The sequence below is a fragment of the Mercenaria mercenaria genome, chromosome 9 (genome assembly GCF_021730395.1).
Source record: "Mercenaria mercenaria strain notata chromosome 9, MADL_Memer_1, whole genome shotgun sequence".
NCBI classification, from domain to species: domain Eukaryota; kingdom Metazoa; phylum Mollusca; class Bivalvia; order Venerida; family Veneridae; genus Mercenaria; species Mercenaria mercenaria.
In genome coordinates this window covers 48,389,990-48,398,976 of record NC_069369.1, presented here as the reverse complement: position 1 = coordinate 48,398,976, position 8,987 = coordinate 48,389,990, and the positions used below count along the sequence as shown (strand labels likewise).

At 35.4% G+C, this 8,987-nt stretch overlaps 1 long non-coding RNA gene across 1 annotated transcript; it reads right to left on the bottom strand.

Annotated features, from left to right (window-relative positions):
• Positions 1 to 4,399: 4,399 nt before the first annotated feature.
• LOC123547945 (uncharacterized) lies at positions 4,400 to 6,947 on the bottom strand. Its single transcript, XR_006685774.2, has 4 exons — positions 6,683 to 6,947; positions 6,346 to 6,432; positions 5,823 to 5,990; positions 4,400 to 4,947 (listed from the first exon to the last, which is right to left on the bottom strand). It is a non-coding gene; the product is annotated as an uncharacterized LOC123547945 (long non-coding RNA).
• Positions 6,948 to 8,987: the final 2,040 nt, after the last annotated feature.

Genomic DNA, 8,987 nt, shown 5'->3' with positions numbered 1-8,987 from the left:
ACCTGTTTTGAAATCGAAAGAGGTGTACGTTTAAAACCTGAAACTATTTTTAGAGTAATCAGGACAGGTTAACCCCGCCCCATCCGCTAGCTTTTCCCCAATAAATTATGTATTCACCTTGTCGGTTGAAAGAGTTGAATGCGTCCTTATTCTTTATTTTGACGTCACCTCGCGTTGAAAATGAATCGATTCGCCAATGACAGTCGCACGCACGCATGCACTCACTTAAACACAAAGCGCGCGCTCTGGTTCTTTGAAATGTCAACGAAACAAGACGCGAAGGCCGTCCTTGTATACTTTTGGAAAGGTCATGAAAGGGTACAATACGGTGAATGAAATGAATACTTTGTTAAAAAAATTAAAACACTCATATTCCAAATAGGAACAGCGTTTATTGTTTGTTTTGACCATTATTACCGACGAGGGAAAATGAAAAGATACAGTCATTAGCGTCTATAGTTATTTACGGCTACTCAAGGTAGATTAGGTATTATCGAAAGATATCAAGCTTCACAACACTTGTAATTGTCATATCCGTAAAAATCTGATTAATTTACAGAATGCATCATAAAATCTTCCGTAAATTAACTAATGCAAATCTAACTTCATTATAGTTATTTAGTTTAGGCCCAGACTATTGACTTTTGTTGGGGATGGGTGGGGAGAAGACTTTAGTCTGATCCTAATCCCTTACATCAATATTAAAAGATAGAGAAGAAATATTTAGTTTTTTATTTTTTCCATTAAATGTCTTACAAAATGAACTAGTTTTATAAAATGCTATTTAAACACAGCTTCAGTTACATACATGTATTATTCTTAACTTATCTAAAGATGTTTTGGAACAAGTCACGCTGGCGAAACGGTTACATAGTAATCCGGACGTACCCAACCCCCATTAATGGAAACATTCTTGTTACGCCTGGACGAAAATATCTTCTCCAAATTAAATGACCAATAAAGCAGAGTTTGTGATTATTATGTAATAGACAATATTTGTTTGATTTTGAAGAATATTGTCACGGATAAGAAGAAAATTAAATATTTCACGAAGGCGGAGCATGAATACTTATAAGACTGGAAGCCATATAGCTGGCTTACGAAAGGCACGTGGTTCTACCCAGATGTTTGCTAATGCTGAAATAACGCTCGGAGGGACACAAGGTCTTCTCCAACGATCAAACATATGACCTATAGTTGTGTGAATGTGCCGTTAAGACCAGTAACAACATATATACAGATCCGACTCAAAGATAAACTGCAAAGCGATTAGTTTATTTTGTTTTAACTTAACACTATGACACTTCTATAATAACACCCAAATACGTAGATAATTACACCCAAACACGTTGATACCAGTTTACTTCATAAACGTTGTCAGTCTTATATGTTAAAATATATTTCATCAACTAAAACAATTAAATATGCTCAGTGTATCTGTTTATGATTAGTAGTATTTATTTTACTTCAAATCTATCAATTTATCTTTAATCTATTTATTAGTATTTTATACTATGTGCAAAAAGGCGAAATGAAACTGCATTAACTGAATTTGAATTTTTCAGTGAATCAATATCAGGTGTACTTTTATTTTAACAGATTACATTGAACATGTAAGTAAAGTATTCTTTCCCGTTACAGAAGACATTTGAGGATATATATTGCCTTTAATGTATATTGTTAGAAAGAGTTTGAAAACTTGAAGTTAATTGATCAATTTAAGGAGTGAAACCAAAGACGTGTGGTTTGAGGGCGACGTAACTATGTATTCATTACTCGGTCTTAAAGAAAAGGAAAAGAGTGCAAAAATACCTACAATGTCAGACTGAACAATCGAGTTCAACATACCTCTTAACATAACATTTAGTTCAACATATTACGATTTGATGGTAATATCGTTGAGAATTCGAAATATTTTTTAAAAAGTTTAGTGTTGTTAAAGTGAACCTGTCAGAACTTGAAAAAAGCAGTTTTTCCTAAAACGTGGTGAATTTCGTTATTTCTTCCCACATAAGTTGCATATTCCTTATGTTTTTTGTATGGTTTAATAAAAAGTGGCAAAAAACAGATGAACTTTTTAAAGTTAAACAAGAGCTCATACAATAAGAAATGCATCCCCTACTCCCAATGCATTCAGTATCTGCACAAGGAACAGAAATTATTTGGTCACTGTGCACTGGACGTTTGACGTACTGACCTAAAATCAATAACTATGGGTCATTTACCAGTCATAAGTGACTTTCGCATCAAATGTGATCTTCGACCGAAGCATTTTCTACTGTTCTGGGTCAAAGTGACCTTGACCTTTGACCTACTGACATCAAAATCAAAAGGTCATCTGCTGGTCATGATCAACCTTCCTATTAAGTTTCGTGATCCTGGGCCCAAGCGTTCTCAAGTTATCGGCCGGAAACGGTCTAGATTTTTCGGATCACTGTGACCTTGACCTTTGAGCTTCTGACTTCAAAATCACTAGGGCACATCTGCTGGTCATGTTCAACCTTCCTCTAATGATTTGTGATCCTAGGCTTAAGCAATCTCAAGTTATCTTCCGGAAACGGTTTAACTACTCTGTGTCACTGTGACCTTGACCTTTGACCTACTAACCATAAAAACGCAAGGGATCATCTGCTGCCAGTCATGACCAACCTTCCTATCAACTTTCATGATCCTAAGCCTCTTGAGTAATCACTCAGAAACCGTTTAACTGTTCCGGGTCACGGTGACCTTGACCTTTGGCCTACAAACCTTGAAACTTTCATGATCCTAGGCCCAAGCGTTCTTCAGTTATCATCCAGAAACTGATTAATCTATGGACGGACCGACCGACATACCGACCAACCGACCGACCGACAGACCAACAGAACGACATCTGCAAAACAATATTACGCCTTCTTCGAAGGGGGTGGGGAGGGGGGCATAATAAAATGTTGATAATGAAATAAACATTTTCCCCTTCTCACTTACGTTATAAGGTTAAGTAACTTTTCAAGAACGACCTTGTTTAATGTCATCTGCTGGTCATGATCAACCTTCCTATTAAGTAAACTATTCTTGATCGCTGTGACCTTGAAATTTGACCTACTGACCATAAAAACACAAGGGATCATCTGCTGCTAGTTATGACCAACCTTCCTATCAACTTTCATGATCCTCAGCCTAAGCGTTCTTGAGTTATCATTCAGAAACCGTTTAACTGTTCCGGGTCACGGTGACCTTGACATTTGGCCTACTGACCTCAAAATCTATAGGGGTCATTTGCAAGTCATGACCAACTTCTGTATCAACTTTCATGATCCTTGGCCCAAGCGTTCTTGAGTTATCATCCAGAAACTGATTGGTCTATGGTCAGACCGACCGACATCTGCAAAACAATATACCCCTTCTCTTCGAACGGGGGCATAATAAAAGGTTGATAATAAAATAAACATTTCCTCTTCTCACTTACGTTATAAGGTTTAGTAACTTTTCAAGGACGACCTTGGTTATTGTAACATTGAAACAGTAATGAAATGAGACACCTTTAGATAAAGCAATCATGTTCAACATGTCCCTTTACATAATATATTCGCTCATTTAAGGAATAAAGCCACACTACGCTGTGTGTACATTACCTATCGAAAACATGCAGTCATTTACTTTTAAAGGCTGTTTATTGTACTTGAGTAAATAAGGCACGCAATCCAGAAGCTAAAGACCAAATACCTTTTTGTATATTACATTATGAATAGACTTTACTGAAAATAGAGAGGTTTACATATCATTATTTTGCGATCATGTGTTTTGATCCGGGCCTCGGCCTGTCCGTGGTCAGCGAACTTGTATTCTAGCGGATCTCACGTATGGAAATGTCAACTGTTGTGAATTGATCCGGGCCTCGACCTGTCCGTGGTCAACGAACTTGTATTCTAGCGGATCTCACGTATGGGAATGTCAACTGTTGTGAATTTAATTATATCCCTTGATGCAAACTACCTGTATATATTCAATGTATTCTCGAGATCCAGTTAACTTTCAGAGAGAGAAGATATAGCTTCTCTGGTTCAAATCAGTTAAAAAGACTAAAATGTCACTACTGATTTGTGAGACATGAAAACAGAGATTTCAGTATACATATATGCAAATGTTGAACCAGTACGGATGTGTAGTACAATTCGAGCTCGTGTATAAAGCAGCATCGAAACTAAACTTATTGGGTTAGTGGACTTGCTGTGGTATGTGCGTGTTCGTTTGTACTGTTAGGCGCTTTGCCGTTATTGGTCTGGTATATTGTGGTGGTGATTTAATTCGTAAAATTTAATATATATATAATATATATAGTTAGTTAGTTAGTTAGTTTAAGATAAAAGCTTATCAAACTGCAAAAATGTATGAGAACATTTACAGGTAAACTACTGCAAGAGTTTAAAATAATTTAATTGTTAATCTTTGTATAAAACAGTTACAGAGAACTATTTGAATTTACAGAGCACAGTCATGATTACTAGTATTTTGTAATGACGAAACATACTACTATATTTGTTCATACACAAACCACGATCACGTTCAATACATTTTAATTATTGAATGTTTATTTGTTAGTGTTCACGATCGCTCTCAGAATGTATATTTGTCAGTCTTTAATATTTCTACAGTTTTGCAGCTAAAATCTTTACGTCAACTTGTTAGATATCTAGTATGTCTTGTTAGCCTTCTTCATTATTCTGCCGTCTGCACGAACCACATTCATCTGCTGGCTCGCATCTTTGTGTGGATGCCTGCGCAGACGTGTAAGAAGCATTTCTTCCTTTGAGGAAACCAAGTTACTTTGAAGACCAGCAGGAGGAAGTCTGTTCATTTTATTTTGACGACCCAAAGGTCTGCACAGCGTGAGATTCAAAATGGTAAGAAGGATGACAATAAAAGTAAGACGTATTTGAACAGCCATAATTCTCGACCGCAACAAATCTGAAATGGAGACAGGCATTGAACGCATAATTAAGTGACAGGATCAAAACTGATCTAAAAAGCAAAAAGAAAGAAATGAACAAGCATTGCAATGGCTTTACTCGTATACTAACGGAAAATAGTAGTATTGAAGCAACAGTGAAATATTTCATCGACATGTGATGACGGTAAAACTAAAGAGGACGACAGTGAAGGATAGTATACTGTTCAATTTATTTTGCTTATTAGGTAGGTACAAGTCTAACACCATGTTTTCCAGCACAGTTATTATAATGGCAGTCAGTTTTCTTAACTAATATTACTTGACTAAATTTTTCTTGCAAGTATCTGCCAAATAGCCGACATGAATCATAGTTGTTGTGACAAATTGTTGCGGACTATGTTGCCTAACACAGATATCAAAATTGTCACATCTTGACTGATCTACCTTAGGTTTGCCATAGAGAGTATACATGAAATAATTGCGTAATAATTCTGCAACGAACTGATGTTTATGACGTGTTGTAATTTTCAAAGTACTGTTTCTGTTGGATGTGGATTGACCTGACCTTTACCATTTACTACGAAATACAGTGACACTGCTAGACTGGAAGACACGAAATCTTGCTACTCAAAGCAATTATGCGGTTTTATGCATGCTTTGTATATTATTTCTTAACTCACAATAATAACATCTTGCATCATGTCAACTTTTGACAATTTTGAAAAATATACTTACACCCAATTATAATAATTGCCAACGTAAAATATCATGAATATAGCCTTCAGCTTAAAATCAAGTTAATTCAGCTAACGTCTAAAAGTGTTTTATGGAATACATTCCAAAAATAAAAACTACTTCGAAATACTGATTTTGATATAAAAATGTATGTTACCCTTTGGGTTCTTCTACTTCTAACGATAAATACAGCTAATATGCTTGAACCACAACACTGGTACAGTTCATCATTTTATTCATATTTACTTCACAGTTTATAGCATAAGGTTGCAGGGTACACCGAAATGATAATACAAGTATCGTAAGTGTCGACAATGTTGTGACCCTGAAAGTAAACAATAAATTACACTAAATACTTAATATGAGCTTACATATACATGAGCGGCAATATGAATTACAACAATAGCAATCTGGACAGCATTGGAGACGATTATTCCTTATTCAATATAATACTCCAACAGGGAGTATTACACTAATTTTAAATATAACTCTCACACGAAAAAGTCTGGTTCGACTCCGTATCAGGCATCTGGTTTCATACATATATTTACAACATATTATTATGCGTATTTCATAATAACTCTAAAAGTATACAATGTACATGATCAAGCAGCCAATCAAAGTATTACCTTAAATAAGCCTTATACAATCATATATAATAAATACAACATTTTACATACCGATTGTGGATCGAATCAACACACACACCGTCTCTACAACTGCTACGTACTCTGTCCAACACGCACTCTCGTGAAGGTGCTGTTATGCTGCAAATTAGAGTAACAACGAGTGCAACTAAGTACCATAGACTGTGATCCTTTATTGTTACTGCATATGTATTAATTAGGTTTAAGAATAATATTTTAGAAAGTAAGAAAGTTAAAAATGCCGCCATCTTGAAAACTATATACATGTACAATTACATGTATTCCAAATATTTCATTACTTATAAAACACCAGAAATAAGCTTGCAGTCTATATTTAAACAAATAAAAACAAGAGCAAAGCATTCCTAACCTGTAACAATGACCATTACAGCGATAATTAATCAAACAGAGGAACCAATTCAACATGTCCGTCCTCCTCTACAACTGACTAGGGACTGATCTCACGTGACGCTTACAACAACAATAAAAGGCGGGAGAATTGCCAATGATGGTCCAAGGGAGATAACTAGTACTTGATTATGTAAATAATCCAACCTGGTTACATGAAGGTATAACTAAACATGACAAACATTTTCACATATTAAAAATTTAACCTGTCAAAGCCGAACTTCATTTGTGACTTCTTGCAGAAAGTAAACATGAATACTAGTAAATACATTCCATAAGAAATATCTCAAGAACAATTAAATAAAAAAAAACAATATTATATCGAAAGTAACATCAAAATACGCTTACCCGTATCTAGTCTAATCCTCTATGAACTATAAAACAGCAGAAACCGATCCAATAAGATCGCAGTACTGAAAATAATTGCTAAAATATTGTACAATTCTGTTTAATAACTTGCCTTTCAATTTCATGTTATGCTCCAGTAAGTCCTTTATAAGTGTCTACAATATAACAATTGATATGCAATGTAACGTTGATGAATACGTGTGCATGACATGCATGTTTATTTAGACTGGTCAAAATACATTTTAATGAATTAAGTGCTGCAATTGTGTGTAGTAATTATCAAGTGCAGAGAGCATGGCATACGTCCTTAAGGTTCAGTGAGCATTATACACACATTTTATTGATATGTCTGTTCGGAGTATGTTGTATCGTTGCAACATCCGGCGTCAATGTTTATATCTGATATTTTCCCTACATTTTGTAAGTGGCTTTCGGTGGGGGAGGAGGAAGTGGGTAAGGCGGCGAGGGTCATTGGAAAGAATCAAACATATTGATCATATCCTTTTCTTCCACTGGTATGACTGAATGCACAGTCCCTTTGCACGACTCAACGGCATTATAAATATCATCAGCAAGCTATACTAAGGGTAAGGAAGGCATGAATATTGATACGTTTTTATTGTAGTTACACTAGGATGTATGTTTATCCTTAATTAATATGGCATAATGCAATGTTTTTAAGGTTTCAAAAGTTTGGCAAAATTCAAAAAAGCATTTAATGTAATCCTATGGATATTAATTAAACATTAAAGGGTCAAGTTAGAAAGAATTGTTTAATGTGCATGTAACTTTTGCAGCACCTTTTAAATCTTATTACATGCTAATTGTTTGTTTATTTCATAAGCTTTCGGTAACCAAAATATAATATATGAGGTTTTTTTGCGGACTTTATTTCCTGTCATCAACAGGCTCAATCAAACAGAATCTACTCTTACATTGTTTGGTTGCATTCCATACTTCCATAGGATCTTCTTCTAAGTTTAATTGGCAATGTCAATAAAAAGAATCCTTGATTGACTGATAACTGGAGCTGAAAAAGTTATTTGTTGAAAATCAATATTTGATCGAAGATAAGTGTATAGATACACACCCAAATTTATTGATACTAGTAGTACACTTAAAGAACGCGACATCTTTGAAATATCGTTAATGTAAATAAAGGTACAGTTTTGAAATTGTTCACACATTTTGAGACATGTGTTGTTGATTATGAAATAGAATTTCAACACAATCTAGTGTGCTGCTTTAGTTTCATTCTATATATTCCACTGCTCTAATTAAACTTTAAAAGTAAAAACATACAAATAAATGTCTAGAATATAAAACGAGCGACCTTTTTCATCCTGTCATATGTTTGAGACAAACTTAAATTTGGGTTGACATTTGACCATATGGCAGTGTCAAGTCAGTACGTGCATCACTGTATCCTTACAATGATATTTGCTCGTTTTATAAAACTCAAACACTTCTAAGGGTAGACGTTGTAAAAGAAAATAGACGGACATAGCCAAAACTATATCCCTCCGCCTTTGGCGTAGGGGTGGGGTAAAAAGACAGTTTCCTTCTTTGTCCTAACGGAATTTCACATGAAAATCTACGATAAAGTCCGAAAATCTCGGTTGTGGAGAAAAGAAACTTAATTAAATGGTTCCCGCCAAATAAAGTCTTTGCATTGGACCAGCAGCACATGAAGACACTCTCTCAAGAATAAAGTCTGCATCGGACCAGCTGCAACGCTTTATCGTCATCTGATGATCTGTCTCTCAGGAAAAAGTCTCTTTTCTGGATCAGCTACTCTGCCTAACTTAGACCTCTCTGTCTCTGGTTATTTGTCTCTCTGTTTCTCTGTCTCTCTCTCTCCGGTGGGGCTCAAATTCCGGAGCTCTCGATCCGGAGGCGAACGCTCTACCACTGAGCTA